Here is an 8,028-nt window from a genome sequence, read left to right as displayed (position 1 = left end):
CTTCATGCCAGGAACGTACCAAACATCCTCGATCAATTTTTTTCCATTCTTCTCTCTTACCTTGACATTTCTCATTCCTTCAGCATTCAGATACTTATCATCAACACATCTGATTTTTGTCTTCTTTATAAAGTCAAAATTAATCATCCATTATTTGTTTCCAGTTAGGTGATTTGAGCAACCAATGTCCATATACCGCCAGTCTACCAAATATCCATCATCAGACTCAGAAGTCGTCAATAACATAAGTTCATCATCATATTCTCCTCTGGCTATGTTTGCTTCTTCTGATTTCCTTTCCTTGTTTGACCAACAGTCAGCAGCAAAGTTACGAAACTTCTTACAACAGTAACATTGAACCTTCTTCTTGTCAAACTTCTCTTTTCCCTTCCGATCTTTCATCTCATCAGAGTTGGAGACTTCCGACTTCTGATAACCACCATCATGTTTCTTCTTGGCCTCTGACCAAGATTGCTTATGATTCTTCTTACCAGAAGACTCCTTTAGAGCCTGCTCTACCTCTCTTTCAGAGGTTCTCTTAGTTAGACGCAACTATTATGCCTTTAGACTTATTTACAACTCTTCAATTCTCATGATGCTTAGGTCCTTAGAATGTTCAGTTGCTACAACAATGTAATCAAACTGAGGAGTCAGTGATCTCAGTACCTTCACAATGATTACTTGTTCAAAAAGAGTCTCTCCACAAGATTTCATCTCATTTGTGATCAGAATCACTCTGGAGATGTAATATGGCACATTCTCATTATCATTCATGTTGAAAATATCACAGGGCTTACGCAGAGACGGAAGCTTCACCTTCTTCACTGATGCATCATCTCCATAACAACGTACCAGTGTGTCCCACACAACCTTCATCGTCGTCAAATCAGTGATCTTCTTAAATAAATTCACATCCACACACTGATGGATGTAGAATAGAGCTTTCTGATCCTTCTTCCTCATCTCTCTATACATATTCCTTTATGCTTCAGTTGCATCTACTAAAACAACTTCATAACTGTCATTGACGAGATCAAGAATATTTTGAGCGCCAAATAACACATGTATCTGAATCATCCATCATTTCCAATTCTTTCCATCAAATTCGTATTCAAGCTACCATTCATCTTTGATCTTGTGCAAGAATTCACCCAGATCTCACCAAACACTCGTGTTTCCCAACCCTTTAGAATAAAAAAATGTGATTCTGTTACGATTTCGAACTTCAATTCACTGTGAATTTTAGAACCAAAATCAATCACACACGTCTCACGTTCACTTGTGTTTTCCGTGATATTTCCCGTGGATCTGAACTGGAGCTCTAGATACCAATTCCTGGTGCACAAGAGGAAAAAGATGAAGATGGTGAAGATGAAGAGAGAGAGAGAGAGAGAGAGAGAGAGAGAGAGAGAGAGAGAGAGAGAGAAAAGAGATGTGACTGCCTTCTAACAGAAGATTGAAATTATGTTATGGATTGATCTAAATGAAATCATTTACAAAGTTGTTTAAATACACAAACTTAACATGCCACATAGGCTAAGCTAAAATGTTATACTAAGCTGAAGATGAAATTACATCTAACATATTTGTCACATAAAATCTTTGAAGCCTTCATCCATTTCATTCACTCATCTTGCATTTGATAATTTATATCCTCTTCTATTTCTCTATCATTTTGTAACATAGACCCAAGATATTTAAACCGCGTGACTTGTGAGATGATATGACTTCCAACTTTCACATATAAATTCGAAACACTTCTCATTTAGTTGAACTTACATTTTATATATGTTATCTTACTTCTTCTTAGACAAAAGTCACATGTTTCTAAATCCTGTCTTCAATTCTAAAAAAACAAAACAAAAAAATATTTCCACTTACATTAAAACACCAAGAAAAAAAATTACTCCATAAAAACGAGCCTACTCAAAGACACGAAACAACATACCACCAAAAAAGAGCAAGCTGAAGGGAAAGGGAGGTAGACTTGACCACCTATAAAAAAAGAAGAAAGACAACTAGTCACACGACACACCTCTAAAAGTGTGGGCATTAGAGCGAGTTTTGCTATAAGTCAAACAAAGAAAAGTCAGAGACCAGAGCATGAGAGTGAACTCACTTCCTACTCGAGCCAATAATCAAATTCATCTAAAGATTAAACATCTTGCTTTCCCAACGAAAAATAACTATATTCCGTATTTTCTAAATATTCTAAACCACCGAATGTCAAATCGAGAGCATACCAACAATAATCTTCTTCTTTTATTAAATTTTTAAAAAACCTTATAAAAAACCTAAAATCAAGTGCGGAAGAGGTAAAGGCATTGTCATCCATCTAAGCACCTTATACCAGATCAAAGATGCAACCTCACACTGAACAAACAAATGATCCACAAACTCAACCTGCCATAAACACAACGTACACACTACGCCACTATCAACAGAAACGATTCAACGCCTAAAGAGATTCTACCTAGTCGACAATTTATCTTAAAACATCTAAAAAAACACCGCTTTAAAAAACGTTCTACTCTTCTAAACCTTAGCCAAACTCTGAATCACCCTAACTGACATAACTTCTCCATCTTCCATTAGTGAGTAAAGCCTAACATAAACTAAACTCACACAAAAACCTTTCGAGGAATTAGGTAACCACGACCAAACATCCCCTCAGCCCTGTTTAAACGACACTTCTTTTTAATTTATTCAAATGATTCTCAATAAAGTAAAGTGAACAAATTTATATTATTTGAGAATTTATGCTTATCTTAGCCATATTGTTTCTAGCAGACATACAACATAATGCAAAATATCCTACTAGAATCATTTACTTAATAAAAAATGATTAAATTTTCACATTTTAAACCAAACATCCCGCTAAAAAATGATCACTCTTCCAATGAGAAAGTTAATGAATGAGTTGGATCCTGCCAAATCAGTGCAGCCAACCAATCACCTTCTCTGAGAGAATCACATTTATCAAGGTAGATTGGGAAGTAGCTGTTGTGAAATATAAATGCGGACCCTCCTTTCCTTTTACTGCATGAATACATTGCTCATCTTATTCTCTAGTAGAAATTCAAAATATAGCATCAACATACTACTAGTACAATTTACAAAAGACACTATTAGTTGAATATTTTTATATATTATGTGAAAAAATAATATTTATTCAAAAAAAAAAATCTGATTTATATATATAAAAAAAAAACTGTACTGTAATATTTATATGCTACTGTCGTCGTCGTTGGTGGTACGGTTAACTGTATGACCAGCCTTATTCTGAATTGCATAATAATAGCAATCAACTTTAACATTTTTAGTAGCTTTTTCGTTACACAAACGTGTGCAACACTGCAACTCAATCAATTCTTTTTTCAACTTAAATAATTCGTCAGTCCAAGTACAATCTGAACAAACCGTGTTTTTCTCCAAATCTCCTTTACTACAAAACTTCCACTTTCTCATTCTTTACAAAATTCCCACGTTAGTATTATTAGAATTTTTTATCTAAATAACTGGCGACACATTATAGCATATAAGAGAAGACCTCAAAGTTTTATTTGTAGGGTTTTTAATAAATTATTTGAAATAGTGATAGTTTGGTATATATTGGTGTAAAATTGTGTTATAAATATGAAATTGATCTATGGATCTAAGTATTATGTGATTTGAACTATCATATAAAAAGGAGAGAAGATAAGATGTTAATTACTAGAACAGAAAGTGGTCCCTTAGCATTTAACTACATTTATATATATTTGATCTCTAGCTAGTGAATTCAACTTTTCACACGAATTGCATAGATCAAAAGCTAAAGTGAACTTGTAACATTTCAGGTTGTCTAGCTATTCTTTTTATAAAATCATAATTGTTGCTAAAGCAGCCTTTTTCAATGAAAAGAAGAAATAAATGGAAAGCATCTTCTATGATCTATGATGTATCACTATTGAGATAGATACAATAACTCTTTATTGTAGTAATTGAGAGTGAGTAAAGTGAGTTACTAACAATTAAGTCTTTGTTTTTGCAATATCCATTTAAGTTGGACAAAAGGTGAAAATGAGTTTTCATGACATTGACAGTCGAGTAGTACTCTATAGTCAACTAGAGTATTTAAAACAAGAGGTTGGTGTCGTGCTTTTAGTTAAACTCTTGCGGTAGTAACTTTTTGTAGCTCAACTAGTTTTGTTGACGGTGCAACATCGTTCATTAGAACCAAACCCTTTGATGTTGTTATATATAGTGTGTGTTTAGATTAGAACTAACTTGGTTCCCGTGAATTGCATGAGATAGAAATGAGTAAATGATTCTCATGTTAATGGAGAGAGGTGGCCATAAATGGACTGGTTTGTTTTGTAAATAATAAAGATGATGATAAAAGAATTTGACAAGTGATGAAATTTTGTAAAACATTATACATTAGAGTGTATATTAGGAAATTGAATAGTAGTTAAAAGGTCATATTTGTTAGAATTTTTAGTTCACAAATATAATATTGCATGTATTAGAACCATTATTTAATTAGTCAAAACTGTAGTTGTCTAATTAATATTAAGTATGTGGTTAAAAATATAAATATCATAAAATATGAGATTATTGTGTAGATACTATAAGTCAATATCTAATTTGATGATAAGTCAAATTAGAATATTAAAAATTAAGAAATAAGCCTAAGGTTATTTATAGGGGATTATGGTCCCATTTGTAGACAACGTGAAAATAACTCATCAGAAAAATTCTCTCTTCATCCCCATTAGAGGAGATTCAAGGAGTCATGAGAAAACTCTATAAATTGAAAGATCAAATAACTGCAAACCTTCGGTGATTCACACTGGCAAACTCAGGTATGCTTCCATTTTTAATCTCTGGTTGAATTCTGATATGGGTTATCGATTCATAGGGATTATTTTAGAGTTCTGTTCTTGATTTCTATATCAATAGAAATAATAAGGTTATGAACAAATCTAACAAGTGGTATCAGAACCACCCACATCTGATTCAATTTGAATTTGATTTTTATTTTATTTTATATTAAGGTTCTAAAATTATGATCCTTTGATATTCCAATTGTATAAATCAATATTTTCATGTTATTGATTATGTATTTTGAGTTTACGTTTCATCGTTGTTCATTTATTACTTACCGGTTGTCAATATTGTATACTCTAAACAAGTGCTTACCAATATTGTATACTATAAACAAGTGTTTTTTTTAATATAGTGAAATTGTTTCAAAAATAAAATGTGAATTTCTTCTCGCGGAAGTCTACCGTCACCGTGTTGCCACTTATCAACCAACAAATTCATTTACGTTGGAACAATTTTGTTATATTACATGGTCTAACATATCATGTTATATTTGTTGATAACACTGAAATTCACCGTATTTTCGACTCCGATTTCGCATGCATTTTAGTAGTTTTATTGTCATTTTATTGTGTTATTACTATGTTTCTCTTTGTTTTCAGATTTTTACTTTAATCAGAGCCCCGATCGAGAAAAGGAGTGAAAAAGAGCTAAAAACCCTAAAATTCAGCATTTTGTACTTGTGGCTCCCACTGTGGCTGGCGCCATAGACCCTGCCATGACGTGTCCTAGCTCAACTTCCCTCAACTGCCACGTTCCCCACTACTTCCACTAAGGCGCCTCAGATTGGCCTTGTGGCGGGCGCCACAAGAGGAAAGTTTTCCCTCCCATTTTCAAGTTGAAGGACATCCTTGTCATTTCCATCTTTTTACTTGCTTATAAATAGAAACTCGAAATCACTTGTTTAGGCATCCAAACTTAGAGCAGAGGCAAACTTAGAGCAAACTTTGTTTCACTTAGGCATATATTCAGTATTTTAAAGTGGTAATCGCTTCGAATTGGAGTGTTACCACAATTGTGTAATCGAGTTTTGTGACCGAGTCTGTAATCGAGTTTGGAGCACTTTGGAAGGAAGTTAATCCTACCGCCATTTTCATTTCCGCTTTGCAATTTATTCAACCCTCCGATTGGAGCAGGTTTTTATTACTTGTCTTTATCTTATTTATTTTCCCGCATTCGCTTTACTTTATTTATTTCCCGCACTCGCTTTACTTTATTTATTTCTCGCACTCGCTTTACTTTTGTTTATTTCTCGCACTCACTTTACTTTATTTATTTCCCGCACTCGCTTTACTTTATTTATTTCCCGCACTCGCTTTACTTTATTTATTTCTCGCACTCGCTTTACTTTTATTTACTTTCCGCATTCACACTACTTTTATTTAAATTAATGCACCTTTACTTTACTATGTCTAACTAAATCTATAAGGTTAGAATGTAAGGATCGTAGTCGAACCGATAATCCGTACAATTGTTCGTAGAAACACTTAAGGGCTATTTTGACTTTCAACTTAAGTTTTCCCGCACTTCAATTCCGTTGGGTAAGATCGAAAGCCGTCCAACGTCTTTTTAAACTTAATTGTTTTTAACTATTTCAAAAACAGTGAAAGCGCTTTGTTTAATTCATTAGGAGTTTTTAACTTAAGAAGAAAAGAGATTTTAAAACTATTTTCGGACGCGTTTATAAGTTTAGAGTCTGGTTCGTGAGAACCTCTTTTGGTTAAGAAATCCAGGTTATAATACTTTTCAACTTAGTCAAGATACTATATTTCTTAAAAATAGGTTTACTACTCTAACACAATGCGCGCCTTTTTATAAGTGACAATAAGAGGGTTTGATTAGGGAGTACAACTCGGTTCTGAATACGCGAAAGCGACAATTCCTGTTAAATTAGTTCTTTTCAAAGTAGGAAACACTGCCCATAAGTAGTTCTATTAGCAAGTACTTGGATTATTGATTGATTATGTGAATTACATTCGACCCTGTCTTTATTAATTGAACTTTATTCAATACTTTACTTTCCATTGCATACTCTAAAAATACCTATTTTGATTGCCTTTGATAAACACCATAACAATAAATAACGATAGATTGACACTTGGTCTCTGTGGATTCGACAATCTTTTATATTACTCTGACGCGTTCGTATACTTGCGAAAAGCACGCATCAAGTTTTTGGCGCCGTTGCCGGGGACCAATTTCGTCAAATTTCATTTTCCTGTTGTTATATCGTTTAGACTTTGGTTATTTCCCGCCGGTCAATATGAAGAACTCGCAGCACCGAAAGTTTAAGCTTAGTATATCCTCTAGCAGAACCTGAACGTTACGCTCGCGCACGTTTATTCTTTCATAGAATTAAGAGAGCTATGACCGAAGATCAAAACCAAAGACCTTTTAAGGATTTCGCTTAACCATCCAATGAAGAACCTAGTTCTAGTATAGTAAACCCCACCATCCCAGCTAATAATTTCGAACTTAAACCATCCCTGTTGCAACTAGTGCAACAGAGACAATTCGCAGGTCTCGCTATTGAGAACCCAAACCAACATTTAAAAATCTTTCTTCAATTAGCAGACACTTTTAAAACCAATGGAGCTTCTCCTGAGGCAATACGTTTAAGATTATTCCCTTTTTCCCTCAGAGATAAAGCCATATCATGGTTAGATTCCCTTCCACCTAATTCCATTACGACTTGGGATAACCTTAGAAGAGTATTCCTTGCTAGATATTTCCCCCCAAGTAAGACCGCCGTTCTTCGAAACCATATAACTAGATTTACCCAAAACCAAGGAGAATCACTGTTCGAAGCTTGGGAGAGATATAAAGAGTTGTTACGAGCATGCCCACATCATGGTTTAGAAAATTGGTTAATCATTCAAACCTTCTATAATGGACTTCACTATAACACCAAGATGACCATCGACGCTGCCGCAGACGGTGCTCTGATGAACAAACCTTATCCTGAAGCCAGTGCCCTCATCGAAGATATGGCTCAAAACCATCAATCATGGGGAGTCGAACGAGCGACAATAGAGAAGAAGGAAGCCCAAGGAGGAGTGCATGAACTAAGCTCTATAGACATGATGCAAGCTTAAATGGACGCATTAGCCCTCAAAGTTGAACATATGTGCATAAACCCGAATACTGTAGCCGCAGTCT

The 8,028-nt window shown here is 34.4% G+C and overlaps 1 non-coding gene across 1 annotated transcript; it reads right to left on the bottom strand.

Moving 5' to 3' along the window:
• Positions 1–7,619: 7,619 nt before the first annotated feature.
• LOC127077062 (small nucleolar RNA R71) lies at positions 7,620–7,726 on the bottom strand. Its single transcript, XR_007787047.1, has one exon. It is a non-coding gene; the product is annotated as a small nucleolar RNA R71 (small nucleolar RNA).
• Positions 7,727–8,028: the final 302 nt, after the last annotated feature.

This window comes from Lathyrus oleraceus, chromosome 4, assembly GCF_024323335.1.
Source record: "Lathyrus oleraceus cultivar Zhongwan6 chromosome 4, CAAS_Psat_ZW6_1.0, whole genome shotgun sequence".
NCBI lineage: Eukaryota > Viridiplantae > Streptophyta > Magnoliopsida > Fabales > Fabaceae > Lathyrus > Lathyrus oleraceus.
The sequence above is the reverse complement of the archived record's forward strand: the minus strand, read 5'-3'. Positions and strand labels throughout refer to the sequence as shown.